Source organism: Balaenoptera physalus (genome assembly GCF_965194825.1).
Source record: "Balaenoptera physalus genome assembly, chromosome: 10".
Lineage (NCBI taxonomy): Eukaryota > Metazoa > Chordata > Mammalia > Artiodactyla > Balaenopteridae > Balaenoptera > Balaenoptera physalus.
The window spans coordinates 108353178-108372248 of record NC_138889.1 but is presented as its reverse complement, the minus strand read 5'-3'; the positions used below and the strand labels follow the sequence as shown (position 1 = coordinate 108372248).

Here is a 19071-nt window from a genome sequence, read left to right as displayed (position 1 = left end):
AATACAAATAATCCAAAGGCAAAGGATATGTATAGACATTTCTCCAAAGAATATATCCACATGGGCAGTAAGCACATGAAAATATGCTCAACATCATTAGCCATCAGGGAAATGTAAATCAAAACTGCAATGAGATATCACTTCATACCCACTAGGATGGCTAATCAAAAAGACAGATAGGGCTTCCCTGGTGGTGCAGTGGTTGAGAAACTGCCTGCCAATGCAGGGGACACAGGTTTGAGCCCTGGTCTGGGAAGATCCCACATGCCGCGGAGCAACTAGGCCCGAGAGCCACAACTACTGAGCCTGAGTGTCTGGAGCCTGTGCTCCGCAACAAGAGAGGCCGCGACAGTGAGAGGCCCACGCACTGCGATGAACAGTGGCCCCCGCTCGCCGCAACTAGAGAAAGCCCTCGCATAGGAACAAAGACCCAACACAGCCAAAAATAAATAATTAATTAATTTTTTTTAAAAAAAAGATAATAACAAGTGCTGGCAAGGATGTGGAGGAGTTGGAGCCCTTATAAGCTGCTGGTGGAATATAAAATGGAGCAACAGCTGTGGAAAACAGTCTGGCTGTTCCTCAAGTGGTTAAACATAGAGTTACCTTATGATCCAGCAATATATACCCGAGAGAAATGAAAACACATGTGCACCCAAAACTTGTGCACAAATGTTCACAGCAGCATTATCCATAATAGCCAAAAAGTAGGAACAACCCAAATGTCCATCAGATGGGTTAATAAAATGTGGTCTATCTGTACAATGAGGTATTCTTTGGCAATTAAGTGGAGTACTGTTACCTGTTACAACATGGATGAACCTTGAAAACATTATGCTACGTGAAAGAAGCCAGACACAGAGGAGCATATAATTTAGTATTCCTGTGTCAGTTAGAAGCAAGGCCCTGGGTCTCAGGTGTCACTCATGTTGTCTTCCTGTGTCACAGTAAGGTTCAGCCAGAGGCATTTCCACCATGGGTGCCATCAGTAGGAATTCTGGCTCCGCTTTCCTTCGGGTCCCCTTGTGGGGAAGGGTGCCTGTGGAGTGGTCCTGTGTAGTCCACGCCTTACCTGGTGCCCCTCTGCGTGCCACGCTCCGGGGACGCCCTCTGCCTTCCTCTTCTTGCAGCTCCTGCTGCCTTTCTGGCCTGTTCTCTCCCTTTTTTGGGTGGGGCTCATCCACAGTAGCTTCCTGAGAAGCAGTGCCAGGAGGTCAGTTGTGGCAGCCCTGTTCTTTGTCTTTTTTTTTTTTCCTAATTGTCTTTATTTGAAGAGAGCTCAAAATACTAACAGAGTATCACTTTATTACAGTCATGATTTCACAGTCACAAGACTGAAAGTTTCAAATTTTACGAAGAGTGAAATGGCTTTATACATGAACTTCGGTTTAATCCAAATATAGCAGCTACCCAGGTTTCCCATAGAACTTGACCATAATAATGTATAAGTCCCATTCTCATACGCATCCTCATTCCCATAGACTGCTCTTAAATTGAGTTTGATTCCAAGGTGATTAAAATTGAGAGATCATCTAACTGGCCTGAGGATCCAGTGATTTGTTCTTTATCTTTATTTCACCTTCACACATAATGGATAGTTCAGCTGGATAGAGAGTTTCAGGCTGGAAATCATTTTCCTTTTGCAGTTTTAAAGAATTGCTTTGTACTTTTCTAGCCTCCCAAGTTGCTATTGAGAAATCCAAAACCATGCTGATTTCAGATTCTTTGTGCCCCCTTTCCCCCACTTTCTGCAAGCTTACAGGGTCTGAAATTTCACAACATGCCTGGTGTGAGTCTGCATTTGTCCATCTTGTTGGCTCCGTGCGTCCTTCCATGTGGAAATGTGGCCTCCTGTCCTAGGGGTTTCTTGAATTATTTTGTTTCCTCCCCTGTGTTTTAGCTGATCTCTCTTTCTGAGACTCCTGTTATTTAATTTTTGGATCTCTTGAACTGGCCTCAAATTCTCTTCCCTTTCTTTTTTTTTTTAATACATTTATTTATTTTATTTATTTATTTTTGGCTGCGTTGAGTCTTTGTTGCTGTGTGCCGGCTTTCTCTGGTTGTGGCGAGCGGGGACTACTCTTCATTGTGGTGCACGGGCTTCTCATTGCGGTGGCTTCTCTTGTTGCGGAGCACGGGCTCTAGGCGTGAGGACTCAGTAGCTGTGACTCACAGGCTCTAGAGCGCAGCCTCAGTAGTTGTGGCACACGGGCTTAGTTGCTCCGCAGCATGTGGGATCTTCCCAGACCAGGGCCCGAACCCGTGTCCCCTACACTGGCAGGCGATTCTTAACCACTGCGCCACCAGGGAAGCCCTCTCTTGCCTTTCTTGCCCACTTTCCGTTTCTTTGTCTTTTTGTTTCACTTTCTAGGAGATTTCCCTTACCTAATCTTCCAACCCTTCTATTGATTTTTTTGTTTGTTTTCCCCATTATATTTTAATTTCCAAGAGCTTTTCTTGCTCTCTAAATGGGTCTTTAAAAATATGTGCATAACATCCTGCAGTTCCACCTATGTAATCTTTTCTTGTTTATCTGAGGATATTAATGCCATGTTCGTTTAAGTTTTCTTCTCCTTGCGTTGGCTGTTTCCTCCAAGTTGCTTTTTTCTGCTACTTTCCTTTGGTCTCTCTTTGAAGGAATCTGTCCTCGGCTGCCCAGTGATCTCTGGTTGCCGGTTCACAATTACTAGTAGGGCTAAAAGCTGCCTGGGAGTCCAGTTTCTGAGGTGCACAGTGGTGATGAGGCATGCTATTTGTTGGGGAACCTCAGTGTCAATATCCTGAGGCCTCCCCTCTTGGGCTGGGTCAGGTCTCAGAGGAGGGGAAGGGCTGGCTGCCGGTGTTCTAGGAGCTGAGTGGGCGAGGGGACAGGATGCATAGGCTCACTTAACCGTCCTCTCCTGTTTTTGGCAAGGTACCCAGGCCCTCAGCTGTGCCTCGCACCCCCCAGTGCAGACCCCGAGCTTCGGCCTCTCCAGAGAGCAAACCTCTGTTCTTCAGGAGACGGTGGGAGAGGGGTGGTCTCCAGCAGCATGAGAGGGGGGAACGGATCTAGGGATCTAACTGCTTCTCAAAAGCTTTCACCCAGCTTCCATTGTACGTCATTCACCCCATCCCAGGGGACCTGGAGCCACAGTTCCCTAGCTTTTCTTGGATTCTGTGGTGGAAACTGGTGGATGATCAGCCTTCCCCACTGCCAGGTAGGGCCACGAGGTCAGTTAACCCAAGCTGCTTCCACAGCTATGTTGCTGTGGTCTCCCCTCCTGGTCTCTCTGTCCTTGGGGATTTATAGCTTAAAAAACAAAAACCTCAAAAAAAAAAACAAAAAACAAAAACCTCTTACTAAAGTTTTGGTGGGATTTCGGGAGGGAGAAAAATTAGACACATAACCCAGACATGAGTGGGCTTTGCACAGGGAAAAGGGCATCCAGGTGGGGAGCATCTTGGTGGAAGGAGTGCTCTGAGGAAGATGGGAACATGCTTGGATTATTTGGGAACAAGGAGGAGGCAGTTTGGCTGGAGTTACAGGACCCAGGAGGCTGAGGAGTGATGGGAAATGAGGCTCGACAGGCAGGTCGGACTAATGATGTGAGGCGAGATTCTTACCTGTAGGCAGTAAGGGTCGTGGAGGGTTTTAAAAAGAGAGTGAAAGAATGCCTGCACTGGGGATGCTGTCCTCAGTATATAGCCTGGATCAGTAGCTAAAGCCCGCCAGTGGTAATGGTTGGTCATGGTTAGGAGGCTTTTACAGCAGTTCAGGTGGGAAGAAGGAGGTGATCTTAGGGTGGGTTAGTGGAAATGAAAGCAAGGAGGACGTGAGGGATTTCAGAGGAAGAACTGATGGGCCTTCTTGACTAGATGGTGGGAGAGGGAGAGGGAAGGGCAAAGATGACCCCCAAACTGAAGCCCTAGTTCCCTGGGGATGGAAGACAAGAGGTGTTTGGTTGGATTTTGGGGAGTGTGTGTCATCTGGGATAGGGGAGGGAGGGGGTAGGTTCTGTTACAGAATAGACATTTGACATGTATATGCAACAGCTATTATTTAAAATCCTCACATTTCAACCTGCAAATGCCTCTGTTGGTTAAGAAAGAGAGAAGGGGCTGGGGTGGGGAGAGAGAAAAGGTGTCAAGGGTATATGAGCAAGGAAATCAGTCCCTTAAAAAGCAAAGACTAATTTTCACGTTGTTAAATGAGATTATCAAAGGAATCTTTATTTTGGTGTTCTCACAGGTTCATTAGTGTTGCAGAATGGCTTCTGAACTGCCTTGAGCAGAGAGAGCTTCTGATTCATTTCTTCCTTAGCTCGTCCTCATGTTTTGACTGAATTAAATGCTCTGTACAAGAGGCTTCTACAAAAGACACAGAGGCCTCTTTTTTTTTTAATTAAATTTTATTTTATATTGGAGTATAATTGTTTTACAGTGTTGTGTTAGTTTCAGGTGTACAGCAAAGTGATTCATTTATACATATACATATATCCATTCTTTTCCAGGTTCTTTTCCCATATAGGTTATTACAGAATGTTGAGTAGAGTTTCCTGTATTATACAATAGGTCCTTGTTGATTATCTAATATATATATAGTAATGTGTATATGTTAATTCCTAACTCCTAATTTATCCCTCCGCACCCCCCCCCCTTTCCCCTTTGGTAACCGTAAGTTTGTTTTCTAAGTCTGTAGATCTGTTCCTCTTTTGTAAATAAGATCATTTGTGTAGTTTCCTCTAGCTCTGTTTTTCTTTCTCAGGATTGCTTTGGCTATTTGGGGTCTTCTGTGTTTCCATACAAATTTAAAAATTGTTTGTTCTAATTCTGTGAGAAATGCCATTCATGATTTGATAGGGATTGCATTGAATCTGTAGATTGCCTTGGGAAGTATAATCATTTTGACAATATTGATTCTACCAATCTAAGAACATGGTATATCTTTCCATCTGTTTGTGTCATCTTCGATTTCTTTCATCAGCATCTTATACTTTTCGGAGTACAGGTCTTTTGCCTCCTTAGGTAGGTTTATTTTATTTTTATTTTATTCTTTTTGATGCGATGATAAATGGGATTGTTTCCTTAATTTCTCTTTCTGATCTTTCATTGTTAGTGTATAGAAATGCAAGAGATTTCTGTGTATTAATTTTGTATCCTCTAGCTTTACCGAATTCATTGATGAGCTCTAGTAGTCTTCTGGTAGCATCTTTAGGATTTTCTACGTATAGTATCATGTCATCGGCAAACAGTGACAGTTTTACTTCTTCTTTTCCAATTTGGATTCCTTTTATTTCTTTTTCTCATCTGATTACTGTGGCTAGGACTTCCAAAACTATGTGGAATAAAAGTGGCAAGAGTGGACATCCTTGTCTTGTTCCTGATCTTAGAGCAAATGCTTTCAGCTTTTCACCATTGAGTGTGATGTTAGCTGTGGGTTTGTCATATATGGTCTTTATTACGTTGAGATAAGTTCCCTCTATGTCCACTTTCTGCAGAGTTTTATCATAAATAGATGTTGAATTTTGTCAAAAGCTTTTTCTGCATCTATTGAGGTGGTCATATGGGTTTTTTTTAATATTTTTAAAATCTATTTTATTCATTTTTTTTTTTTGGCTGCATTGGGTCTTCATTGCTGCCTGCGGGCTTTCTTTAGTTGTGGAGAGCAGGGGCTACTCTTCGTTGTGGTGCACGGGCTTCTCATTGCGGTGGCTTCTCTTGTTGTGGAACATGGGCTCTAGGCACATGGGCTCAGTAGCTGTGGCTCACAGGCTCTAGAGCACAGGCTCAGTAGTTGTGGCGCATGGGCTTATTTGCTCTGCAGCATGTGGGATCTTCCTGGAGCAGGGCTCGAACCCTTGTCCCCTGCATTGGCAGGCGGATTCTTAAGCACTCTGCCACCAGGGAAGCCCCAGCATGTGGTCTTTATTCTTCAATTTGTTAATGTGGTGCATCATACTGATTGATTTGCGGATATTGAAAAATCATGGTGATTTGATCACTTGATCATGGTGTATGATCTTTTTAGTGTATTGTTGGATTCGGTTTGCTAGTATTTTGTTGAGGATTTTTGGATCTGTGTTCATCAGTGATGAACACGGCATGTACTTTTCTTTTTTGTGTGGTATCTTTGTCTGGTTTTGGTATCAGGGTGATGGTGGCCTCATAGAATGAGTTTGGGAGTGTTCCTTCCTCTGCAATTTTTTGGAATAGTTTGAGAAGGATAGGTTTTAACTCTTCTCTAAATGTTGGATAGAATTCACCTGTGAAGGCATATGGTCCTGGACTTTTGTTTCTTGGAAGTTTTTTAATCACAGTTTCAATTTCAGTACTTGTGATTGGTCTGTTCATATTTTCTCTTTCTTCCTGGTTCAGTCTTGGAAGATTGTACCTTTCTAAGAATTTGATCATTTCTTCTAGGTTGTCCATTTTATTGGCATATAGTTGCTTGTAGTATTTTGTTATGATCCTTTGTATTTCTGTGGTGTCAGTTGTAACTTCTCCTTCATTTCTAATTTTATTGATTTAGGCCCTCTCCCTTTTTTTCTTCCTGAGTCTGGCTAAAGGTTTATCCATTTTGCTTATCTTTTCAAAGAACCAGCTTTTAGTTTCATTGATCTTTTCTATTGATTTCTTCATCTCTATTTCATTTATTTCTGCTCTGATCTTTATGATTTCTTTCCTTCTACTAACTTTGGGTTTTGTTTGTTCCTCTTTCTCTAATTGCTTTAGGTGTAAGTTTAGGTTGTTTATTTGAGATTTTTCTTGTTTCCTGAGGTAAGGTTGTATTGCTATAAACGTCCCACAGAGGCCTCTTTATTTGGGGTCTGTAGCCAAACCGGCAAGTGGAGAGGAGGGGGTACCACTCACCCAGCCCACCCTTACTGCCTGTCTCCAGGTCACGGTGGGATGCTCAGCCCGTCTAGGTGTTCTTTTCATCTGTGGCTCCTGGGGAGGTGAGGAAAGGGCCCTGGTTGTAGCATTTGCCGATTTCTGTGGTGTACAGATGCCCACTGTGGTCAGTTTCAGGCTGTTACCTCAATGTCACTGAGCACTGAGTTGGAAAGGGGCAGAGTCAGGGAGCCGGTGGGAGCGATCGATCTGTGCCTGGTGCGGGTGGCTCATGGTAGATCCTCCCCCAAAGGATGTGCGTGGGCGGGAGGACCCCATTTCTTAGGGCATCTGACTTGCTCTGACTAGGAGGCTCTGAGGGTCAAGTTGTGCTTCAAAGCGTCGTCTCCACAAGCAAGCCCCAGCCCGACTGGGCTGGCCTCTGGTTCTTTCCTCATGGCCCTGGCCCTGCCCACCTCTGCCCATCAGAAGCAGGGCCAAGTCCCCTGTCCAGCCTCTGCATTGCTGACACTGAAAGCTGACATTTATAATAGAGGCCCGTTATGTGCCAGACACTCTTCTGAGCACGTTACGTGCATTAACTCGTTTGATCTTTGTAACGAGCCTATGCATGTTACTGTTATTACCCCTGATTTTACAGATGAAGAAATTCAGGCCTGGAGATTAAACAGCTTGCCCAGAGCTAGTGGGCTTGGTGGAGCCCTGACTGGAACCCAGGCCGTTCGACCCCTGGGGTCTTACCACTGTGTTTTCCCTGCCCTGTTACGTCAACATCTGGGAATTCTCTTCACGTGTTTTTTTTTTCTCCTTAAGATCCAGTCAGGGCCTCGGCACTGTTGGTGCATTGGGGCTGCCAGATAAAATACTAGTTAAATTCAAATGGCTAGTTTATTAAAATGACTAGTTGAATTCAAATTTCAGATAAACCAATAATTTAGTAGTGTAAATATGCTCCAAATATTGCACAGGATATACTTGTACATTTTTTTTTAAATTCAGTCTAGCTGAAAGTCAGATTCTAACTGGATGCTTTGCATTTTAATTGGCTGAATCTGGCGGCCCTTGGCTCAGCGACTTTATCTTGGTTGAGAAGAAAGTCGGATGCCCGGGAGGAGATTGAAGTAATCAGTCTTGCTACTCACATTTCTCTGGCCAGATTGTGCTGAGGGCTACCAATCTCTGATTCATGGTACCTTTTTTGTTTGTTTAATTGATTTTTTGGCCGCACCGTGCGGCATGCGGGATCCTAGTTCCCTGACCAGGGATCAAACCCCCACGCCCCCTGCAGTGGAAGCACCATGTCTTAACCACTGCGCCTCCAGGGAAGTCCATCATGGTACATTTTAAAGTAAAACATATTTAATATCTAAATTCCAAACATGTCTAACTTTTGCTTTTCTCCTCTAAAGAAAGAATATTAACACAACCTGTTGTAGGAACATGCCATGATACAGGTAGATCACTGCAGAGACTTAAGAAATCTCATACAATCAGTCTAATATTTTGCTATTCCAGAAGACTCATTTGACCTAAACCAACTCATTCAGAAAACTGTCTAAAATTTTTTTAAACCTCCTCACAGGGAAACGCCATTGCCTTTTCTAATCTGTATCTTTTGCTGATCTGACCGGCCAGATATTTTTCGTAAAGCTTAGTCTCATCCTGCTTCTTGGAGCGGCTATGGCTAACCAGGAGTTTGGGTGTGAACAGGAAGCACGGCCGTCTGCAGGTCTGCCTTCCCTGGGCTGCTGCTTCTCTGACTGTGCCTCTCTGAATGTGATGTCTTGCCCTGTCAGCCCAGAGAGCCAGAGCACAAAAGCCACTGGTCATCTCAGCCCTTGGCAGGGTCAGTGCATTGGGTGACGCCTGGGTCCCAACCGGCGCTGGGGTATTTTACACTGGCGCTAGAGCTTTGCTCTCAGAGGAGGGAGGCGCTCTTCATCCAGTACAAGGCCAGTCTTTCACCTGAGCTGAGGCGCTTTCCGGGGGTGCGCCATCTCTTTAACTCCTAGCAGCCTACCCTCCTGTTTCCAAACAGCATTCGGCTCTATTTTCTGACCTCCTCCTGTGGAAGGTTTAGCTCGCTTTTACCCCCCAGCCCAGACATATACCCACTTTCCCTGCTCTCCTCCTTCCCGCATGGTTACGTAACCATTTAAAAGTACATTTTCAGTTTTTACATTATTAAAATCAAGTAAATATTCACAGTTGAGAACACCAAGTGTATACATGATAACATTTTCCTGTATAACTTCTCAGTTTCCTGGAGTTAATCTTTGCCTCATTCCTTCATCCCCAGACGAACTATAAATTGCCATCTCCTCCCCATTTTTTCAGAGACATCAGGTAATCCAGCCTTTTTGTTTGTTTATTTAGACCCCCGATTGCCCCCTTGGAGCCCCATCTCTGGAAGCTTCCTGGCCCGTGCTGTTGTCTGGAGAAGCAGTTCTCACCATCCCCTGAGAATTCCCCGGGCTTCCTTCTGTGCTGGCTCCCAGGCTTCTCGGTCTTGGTTTATTTACTCCCTTGTTTTGTTGGTGCTCATCTCCCAAGAGTTTCCTGGGAAAATGCACGCAAGGGTGGTAAACTTTCCTAGGCCAAGCAGGTCTGAAAATACCTTTCTTTTTCCCTCACGCTTGATTGATAGTCTAACCGGGTAGAAAATTCTAGGTTGGAGAGCGTTTCCCTCAGAAGTGGCTCAGCGTTACTGTGGCCTCCTTCTTCTCTTCGGGAGTGTAGTTGGCTGAGTGACGGCCCCCAAAGATGTCTAGGTCCTCATCCCTGGCACCTGTAAGTGTCACATTATCAGGGAAAAGGGTCTTCGCAGGTATGACGAAGTGAAGGATCTTGACATGGGGAGGTGACCCTGGATTATCCGGGGGCCCTAAATGCCATCACAGGTGTCCTCAGAAGGGAGATGCAGGAGGTTAGACACACACTGCGGTTCTAGAAGACCAAGTGATGACAGAGGCAGAGACTGGAGTGATGTGGCCATAAGCAGAGGCATTCAGGCAGCACCGGAAGCTGGAGGAGGCAAGGAAAGACAGTCCCCTGCAGCCTCTGGAGTGGGTATGACCCTGCCTGCACCTCGATATGGGCCCAGTGAAACCGATGCTGAACTCTGGCCTCCAGAACTAAAAGAGAATACATTGGTCGTTTTAAGCCATCCACTCTGCGATACAGGAAGTTAACGGGATCCCCCTGATCCTATTTCCAGGCAGGACTTTGGGCATCGTGCTGGGGCTCAAAGGGTCCTCACAGCCACAAGTGCACACCCTTCAGGTCCAGGAGGTGATGCTGGCTGGCTCTGCCCTGCTCCCCCCCGGGGGGCTGGGGGTGGGCTCCCCGGACTCAGTCTCTTATTTTCTTACCTTTTCTCCTATTTGCCACATGTCAGTCTTTTTGTTATGCTTTCTGGGTGATGTCCTCCACTGTCTTCTAATTCTTCTATTTATTATGTTTAAAAATGTCTGCGATGCTATTTTTAATTCCCTAGAGCTCTTTCTCATTGCCTTTTTAAAATAGCTGCCACCTCGCAATGCTATAGCTTCTCTTACTTCTCTGAGATTAATTACAGTGTTTTTTTCCTAAGTATCTGCTCTCTCTATTACTTTCTCCTCAGAGTTCCGTGTTTTTATTCCCAATTTGCTTTGGTGAATTTTTTTGGCTTTGTCCTCAAACATCTGGTGATTTTGGCTGTCCCTTCCTACTGAAGCCGATTGGAAAGCCTGGGCACGGTGGGGCTTATGGACCAGTTGTCCTCACCTTGAGAGGAGGCTGCAGGCCATCCCTTTCTTTGGGTGCCCACTACGTGTCTGTAGCCACGGGACGTCCGTCCTGGGCGGGTGGTTTCCTAGAGAGGAGCCCTCAGGGTGCCCCCTAGCCATCAGCCTGGGAACCGCTTCATGGTAGCCGAGGGCTTTGCCATCTCCCCTGCTGTCTGCAGCGCCGTCTGGTGCCCCGTCGGCCGCCTCTCCCCTGGCTGGGCCTCGTGGCCACAGTGGAGCCCTTCCAGGAACCCAACCTCTCGTCTTCTGCAAGGCGCCAGTGCCTGGCGGTCAGGAGCGGAGCCCTGGATGCCCATAACCGGTCCACCTGGCTCTGACACGTCCTAGCAGCGTGCTCTTGGGCACATGACTCCGTCTGTTCTGCCTGAGCCTCAGTCTCCACGGCTCTAGACCTGGGAACGCAGGTGAACCGTCGCAGGGGCCGCTGCAAGGATTCAGCGAGTGACTGCACTGGACTCAGCAGGGCTGAGGCTGTTTGCTGTTCCTGTGGTTCTGCTGGGCTGTGGTGGGGAGACGGGTCTGGGGCTCTCACTCCCTTAGACTGTAACCAGCCTCCTGTTTGCAGCCCCACTGTCCAGCCGACCCACTAAGTTCTGAACTTCCCGGGAGCCTGCAACTCGAATTTGCTCACTCTGTGGATTCCTCTGCGTGCTCTCCACCCCCCACCCCCAGTCATTGCCACTTGCCCACATGCTGTGCATCGTTCAGTTTTAGGGGCCTCTCTCATCTGCTGCCCTTGGCTTTCCCATTTGTCCTTGGGGGTTTGTGCTCTTTTTAAAAAGATCCTTTTACCGATGTTTTAGTGGGATTTCAGAAGGGTAGAAATGAACCCCTGTGTTCGATCCATACATTTCACCAGACCTCGTTCTTACCGTAAAATGTGAAGCAAATATGTCAACATAGTGACATCAGTTTATTCTGAGTTTCTGGGTCTTATATATATTGCTAGCTGTATTGTCTGTATTTTTCAAATGTTTCATAAGGAAAAGAAAAAGAAAGAAAGAAAGGGAGGAAGGAAGGAAGGGAGAGAGGAAGGGAGGGAGGGAGGGTCCCTCGATCCTAGTACCCTCTAGGATCGTCTAGGATCCTCAAATGCTCATCCTGCATTTCTCCTCTTCTTACTTGAACATTAAGTTAGGACGTCCTTGTCCAGACCTTGGGGAGTTTGCAGTAGAGACCTCTTCACCTCCCACTAACTCACTTTTACCTCTAGCCCCTCTGAGCCACCGCTGAGGCCACCAGTGAGCCCTCTGCTGCCAAATCCCATGTCTGTTTTTTTCACTCCTTATCAGAGCTCTGCTGCCTTAGACATTGACATTCCTCGGAACCCTGGCGCTCACCATGCGCCCACAGCCCTGGCTGGCCCCTGGGTGTCCCTCTGCTCATCCTGGCTGGTGGGTGTTTCTGGCCATCCCGTCCATGCCTCCTGCCCTCACGTCCCCAGCAGGACGTGGCTCCCAGACCTCCGTCTCCTGCTCAGAGTTCTCCTTCAGCGTCACGCTCACGTCCAGCCGCCTGTTTGGACTCCCCAGCTGGATAGCTTGCAGTTAATTCAAGCTCATCAGGGTCAAAACTGAACTTGCCGGCCGCTACCTACATCCGCTTCTGTGTTCCTTAACTTGGCGTCGCCACTGTTCACCCGTTCCCTTAAAACAGGAGCCAAGAGCCACCCTTACCTGTGGCCTCTTTACCCCTAGTCGAACAGGTGCTGGAGGAGTACTTCCGGCATGTTTCTTACCTACATTAGAACATCTTCCTTGTTTTTCTTCCACCTCTAGTCTTTCCTCCTCAAATTCATCTTCCTCAGAACAGCCAGAGTGGTCCCTCTAAATTGCAAATCCCTCCTCCCCTGCCTAGTTTCCTGGGTCACATCCCCTGACATTGAGGGTAAGTCTGCGCCCCTTGCTGTGCATGCAGGCTCGTGACCTGGAGTCTAGGTGTCTGCGCTTGGTCTCCTGGACAACCTCACTCCCTGCCTCTGGCCTCAGTGGACATTTGCCAGGCTGTTTGCTCCTTTGTCTTTGCTCCCGCTGTCCCCACGCCTGAACCACCTCCCTTCTTCCTCCTTGTCCTTTGATTCGTCCCTGGTGTGTGTCTTCAGGAGGTCTTCCTGCTGGCTCTGCCCTCTCTCCATGCAGCCACGTGTTGGCGTCGGCACTGTTCACAGGCTCGTTTTTGCTGCCACCCACTCGGCCTTTCCTGGCCCAGAGGGGGTGCTGATCACAGCCGTAAATAGCTCCGTGCTCTGAAGGCCCCCGCTTGGCCTGCTTCAGGATGAGCGGGTGAGAGAAGGGAGTGTTTTTATTTTTTATTTTTAAAAACAATTTTTGGCAGCGCTGTGCGGCTTGCAGGATCTTAGTTCCCTGACCAGGGATTGAAGCCATGCCCTCTGCAGTGGAAGTGTGAAGTCCTAACCACTGGGCCACCAGGGAATTCTCAAGGGGGCGTTTTTAACACCTTGTTCCCCAGCCCCTGGTTTTAGGGTCTCTATAGGTTCTGGTCATTTATGGGGAACGTGGGTCTGTTAGTTTCTTAGGGCTGCCATAGCAAAAAACCAAAAACGGGATGGCTTACGGCAGAGATTTATTGTCTCACAGTCTGGAGATCAGAAGTCCAAAATCAAGGTGTCGGCAGGGCCACGCTCCCTCTGACAGTTCAAGGGGGGGATCCTTCCTTATCTCTTCCAGCTTCCGGTGTTTCCAGCAATCCTTGGCGTTCTCTCCAGGCACATGGCTGTCTTCTCCCTGTGTGTCTCCACATGGTCTTCCATCTGTGTGTGTCTGTCTCTATGTTCAAATTTCATCTTCTTATAAGGACACCAAACATATTGGATTTGGGCCCACCCTAGTGACCTCATTTTCACTGATTACCTCTGTAAAGACCTTATTTTGGGGAATTCCCTGGTGGTCTAGTGGTTAGGACTCCGCACTTCCACTGCAGGGGGCATGACCCCTGGTCAGGGAACTAAGATCCTAAATGCTGTGCAGAGCGGCCCAAAAAAAAAAAAAAAAAAAAAAAGACCTTATTTCCAACTAAAGTCACATTCTGAGGTCTTGGGGGTTGGCACTCCCACGTATCTCTTTGGGGAACAAAATTCAGCCCATACACTGGTGTCCACTTTCCTACCACCTTGAAACTGGGGTGACCTGAGTGAGCGAGTGGGGACGAGGTCCTATGTGACTCGCCAGCTGGGGTGGGTGTGCCACGAAGGTGTCAGGGAGCTTTCTGGACCACCTGCATGCCTGCTGTGTTTTGGTGTCCGTCTCCCTGCAAAGCATTGTCCAGCCATGGTTAGAATTGAGTCTTTAGTGCCTGTCACCCCTCTCAGCCTTGAAATGCTGTCCTGGTTCCCACCCTCAGGCTGGGAGGTATTTTTTGCTGACCTTGCCCCTTTGACCTCCCTTGTCAACACTTTGGGCTCTTATCTGTGTGTAAGGGACACCTGTGTGTCCCTTTAGCTTGTGTGTGCTGCTCCCAGGAGGGGCCATGCCTTATTCATCTTTGTCTAGGCGCGCCACAGTATTTCTGGGCTCACAGTACTCTGCAAGCTCATGTGGCCTGGAGCAGTCATTCATTCATTCACTCATTCATTCCCCAGACATTTAATCTCGGTGTCAGGCACTGGGCAGAGTGCTAGGGAGACAGTGGGGGACAAAACAGACCGAGAATCCCATCGCCAAGTCCTCACAGTGTCTAGTGAGATGGGTCAGGGAATCGTTATAATATTAAGTGCGCCTTTTTTTTTTTTAATTTCATTTTTTTTAAATAAATTTCTTTATTTTTTATTTATTTTTGGCTGTGTTTGGTCTTTGTTGCGGTGCGCAGGCTTCAGTAGTTGCGGCACGTAGGCTCAGTAGTTGTGGCACACGGGCTCAGTAGTTGTGGCGCATGGGCTCAGTAGTTGTGGCTCACAGGCTCTAGAGCTCAGGCTCAGTAGTTGTGGCGCACGGGCTTAGTTGTTCCGCGGCATGTGGGATCTTCCCAGACCAGGGCTCGAACCCATGTCCCCTGCATCGGCAGGCGGATTCTTAACCACTGCACCACCAGGGAAGCGCTAAGTGCTCCTTCTTGAGGACACAGACACAACCTCACCAAGAACCCCCACAAGCAGGAGGACGGGGTGTGGCAGGGACAGTGACAGAGCTGCACTGAAGACAGATGGCCTCCCGAGGAAGGGTGTCTGAGCTGGCTGGGGAGGGGGGGGTGTCCAGGAAGGCCTTCCTGAGTGGCACCTAAAGGATGTGGAGAAATTCGCGCGAGTGGCCTTCCCGCTGTGAGCCTGGCCCGACGTTCAGGTCCCCAGGCAGGCGTGCGCAGGTTGGCAGTAGCACTCCTTTTGCACCAGGGGGCAGTGTTTGCCCTGAAAGTCTCCCTGCCCTCAAATGAGGCTGGGACAGGGCAGCCGCTGCCGTGCCCACCGGGCCCCCTCCTCACCCTCTACTTCCTGCCACTCCCTTGCGGGCCTTGATCAGTCCTCATGCGCCTCTCTCTCTGAGCCTCCTCCGTTTCCCAGTCCACAAATCCCCTTGGCCCACGCAGGGCCCGTGGTCCCAGGTGCCGCTGTTCCCCCCTCTCCCCTCTGCCTGCCGCCTAAATCGAGGGTTACCAGGGGCGATGCAGAGCCCCGCCGCTCAGGGTGGGAGGCGGGCTGTGCTGCCCCAGGCCCCGCGCTGTTTCCGCTCCGAGTCTCTTCCTGCCTTTGATGTTCTCGTGCCCCTTTCTTCTTCATCTGTCACCTTCATTGTTTCTCGTGTCCTCCCTTCAGCTCCCCCTACTCAGAAATCTCGGCCTTGGTGTGTCCTCTCTTGGGCGCTTTGATATCAGTCGCTGCAGCCCTGAAAGTCAGGCGGAGTCTTTCCCTTTCATCTGTCCCCGTTGGCCTCCAGCCCCGGGCCACCATCGGACACGTTTAGGACAGCGCGGAGCTGCCTGGAAGGAAGGCTCCCCGAGGGCAGCCCCCTCCATCAGAGGCTCGCTTCTGCCACAGCGTGGGGTCCTCGACCAAGAACTCTTTCTTTCTGGTTCTGACCTGCTTTTGCTTGCAGCCAGCCACTGAGGCCTGCTGGGGGCAGGGGATAAAGCCTGGTGGAGGTGCTAGTGCTGGGGGCGGGTAGTAGGAAGTAATTGTGTAGGAGCCTCACTAGTTAATTTGGAGATTCCTGGGGCCTGTTTCTGACCCACTCTCCCTCCTTCTCACCCCATCTGGCTGCTCCAACACACGTCTGAGATGGATGTGCTCAGGGACTTGGGGACTGGGGGCGGGCAGTTCAGTCTGTGGGCTTCCAAAACTAACACATCAGCCAGCCACCCCCAAAGCAGGGCCACGGCTTTCCTTTCCTCTGTGCCTCCTGCCCACGGTTGCCCTCTGAGTCTGCAGGAGCTGCTGTGTGAAGAACAGGGATATTTAGGGTGGAAGCAATACAGATCCTCGAAGGAACATTCCAGGGCCCGATGCTTGGCTACAACAGCTATTCAGGTGGCCGCCTACCCTGATCCCAGCAAGGCTGCTCTGGCTGAGAGCACGTCCACCCTGAGCCCAGTGGCTTTATTGTCTGGACCAAAATTTGGATGGTGATGGCTTGACAGTGGAATTCTGTGCTGCTCTTGGTCGCAAGAGACAGCCTGGGAGGTGTAGTTTAGGTCTGAAGTAATGGGACCTCTAGTGACATTCTGATGATTTATTGGATGCATTGAAACTGCCCTAGCTCATCAGGGACACATGATTGCTGGCACCGTTAGCCTGCTCCCTGGTGAGAAGTGCAGAGCCCCACTGGTGGCCCTGCCGGAGTTCAGGCAGTAACACATTTTTATCAGGAGTGGGGTTTTGGCTTTTGGTTTCCAAGTGCCTGTCACGCTGTGCTTCTGACGAAAGCCATAACGTCTTCCTTTAGTTAGGTGAGGACGCCCTAATGGGTCAGCGCTCTTGCTCTAGAAGGAGACGAACAGAGTGGGCTCAGAACTGCCCCTGCTGGCTGACCTTGAGTGTGACTTAATCCCACTATGCCTGGTTCCTTCTGTCAAAGGGAGTGATAAGCAGCTGTGAGGCTGACCTGAGTTAGTACGTGCGGAGCCCAGTGCCTGGGAAAGAGTAGAGACTCTGCTAGGTGTGCTGGTCCCCGCTGTGTCCCCACCTGCTGGCACCGGCCTGGCACGGAGGTGGAGCTTGGCGAGTGTTGGATGTTGTAAAAGCCGCAGGGGCAGGTCAGGTCAGGTCACCGGGCCTGGCAGACGATGTCGCTACCTCCCCCTGCCTCGTGCCCCAGGTTGTTGTCAGCACCCTAGTGACTGAATCGTCACCACTCCCTTCTGGAAGGAGAACACTGAGCTTATCCATTCAGTGTTGGGGGGAGGATTGAAGCTGGAAGAGAAGTCGAGACTGTCTGTGGAGTCACGCTGAGAGGCAGCGGGGGAGAAACAGGTGTTCCCGACACTCCCCGCCTCCCTGTGCCTCATTCTTGCTGGCGTTGTTTACACGTCCCAAGTGAGAGTCAAAGCCGTCTTCCTCCCCGTCTCTAATGCACAACCTGGGGCCAAGGAAAGGGATCTGTCAGCTGGCATTTGCAAAAATAGCAAACGGGCCTCTTTGGGCTTGTCGGCTCTCTGGAGAGGAAACCGGGTAAGGGATCTTTGGGCGGTGGCGGTTGCTTTTCTCTTGCTCATCACTCCCCCATCTCTGAGGTCAGAAAAGGAGATTTTTGCTCACGTGTGCCACTGGCACTGAGCAAGGCAAAGTGGCGTCCCCGAGGCAGGTGACCAGAGGCTGGCTGTGCCCTGGCTCCTCCAAGGGGCCTCCCCCCCCGGGGGAACCCAGCCAGTGGGGGAGTCCTGTCCGTCCGTCCGCAGAGCAGCCGCCCTTGCTGAAGGCTTGTGGCTCCCCTGGGCAAGGTCAGCTGATGCAACAGAACACAAGGGCTTCCCAGGGCGTCGGGTTTGGTTAACGAAGGCCTCGGCGTTTTTAAGGAAGATTTTCAGCCAAACTGCCAACGACCTTGAGGACTTCTGGGTTCCCATCCCACAATCGAAAGCCCAAAAGCAAGGCACAGTGTGGCACCCATGGTGGGAGCCTGGGCCTTGCCCCCACCGCCCTCCTGTGACCGGTGCCGTCACCTGTGCTCTGCCCTGCAGTGAGGGGACGAGGGTGCTACCTGCAACGGTGCTTGCGGGAAGGCCAGTGCTCCGCGAAAGTGGCGCTGTGAGGAGGGGCTGGCACTCAGGTCACTCCAGGATGCCAGAGTTTGGCCTCAGGGCGGGGGTCCCGTTGAATGCCAGAGGCAGCCCCTCTAGGAGGGCTGCAGAAGGGAGTTTGGTCCCCTGAGGCCTGGCCACGCTCACACCTCAGGCGCTGGGCTGCTGCGGCCGGGCCTCACCGGGTGCCTGCCTGCCCGCCTCCGCCACGCCAAGCGGGATTCCGCCCACTCCGCTCCTCCTTCGGCCCACCCCGGACCCTCAGACTCGACACAGCCAGAGTGAATGCATCACACACTCGACCCACGAAGGGCCTGCTTCCTGGAAGGGAGGCCTCTGTGAGGTGGCCCACCTCTGTCCTGCAGGTTTTCTCCCAGCTGAAGTTGATTCTGGAAAGGCCTTAGGAGGCACCAGGCAGCCGAACCCCCTGGGTTTCAGGTCTGGGAGGGGAGTGGGACTTGACAAGGGAAAAGGCTGGGTGCTGGGTTAACCAAGTTCTGAGGTGGCCTGGGAACGCAGCAGGATTTTTATTCACCTTTGTGTCCTCAGGACCCAAGCCTGGCTTTGCGGGGTCAGGGGGTGGGGGTCGCTTGCGACTAAGCCGGGAACTGAGCTACGGGGCTGTGCCTAGGCTCTCAGGGGCAGTGTGACCCGTGCCCTCGGGCATCCACAAGGGCCCCGTCTGACCAGCCTCCCCAGACCCCACTCTGCCTGTTGGCTGACGTTTCTGTGCCTTTCACCTGCAGGGGCAGCAGGAAGTCCGCTGTCCCGCTCCCGGCTGGTGTCCTGCCTCAGGACACCTCCTTCGGGCTTCCCTGGTGGCGCAGTGGTTAAGAATCCGCCTGCCAATGCAGGGGACACGGGTTCAAGCCCTGGTCCGGAAGATCCCACATGCCGCGGAGCAACTGAGCCCATGCACCACAACTACTGAGCCTGCGCTCTAGAGCCCGCGAGCCACAACTACTGAAGCCCACATGCCCAGAGCCTGTGCTCCGCAACAAGAGAAACCACTGCAATGAGAAGCCCGCGCACCGCAATGAAAAGCAGCCCCCGCTCGCCGCAACTAGAGAAAACCCGCGTGCAGCAAGGAAGACCCAACGCAGCCAAATTAATTAATTAATTAATTAATTTTTAAAAAAAGAACACCTCCTTCATGCTCTTTCCCTGTCCCTGGGGATCGGGGAGCAGGCTTTGGGCTGTGAAGCTCCTGCTGCCTGCGTGACCCAGCCTCCCTGCCTCCCCTGCTCCGGGGCGCCCCTTCCCC

At 50.2% G+C, this 19071-nt stretch overlaps 1 protein-coding gene across 10 annotated transcripts in view; it reads left to right on the top strand.

Annotated features, from left to right (window-relative positions):
* Positions 1 to 19071, top strand: part of PC (pyruvate carboxylase) — a 105131-nt gene that overhangs the window by 58191 nt on the left and 27869 nt on the right. The gene's annotated exons all lie outside the window — the stretch shown is intronic.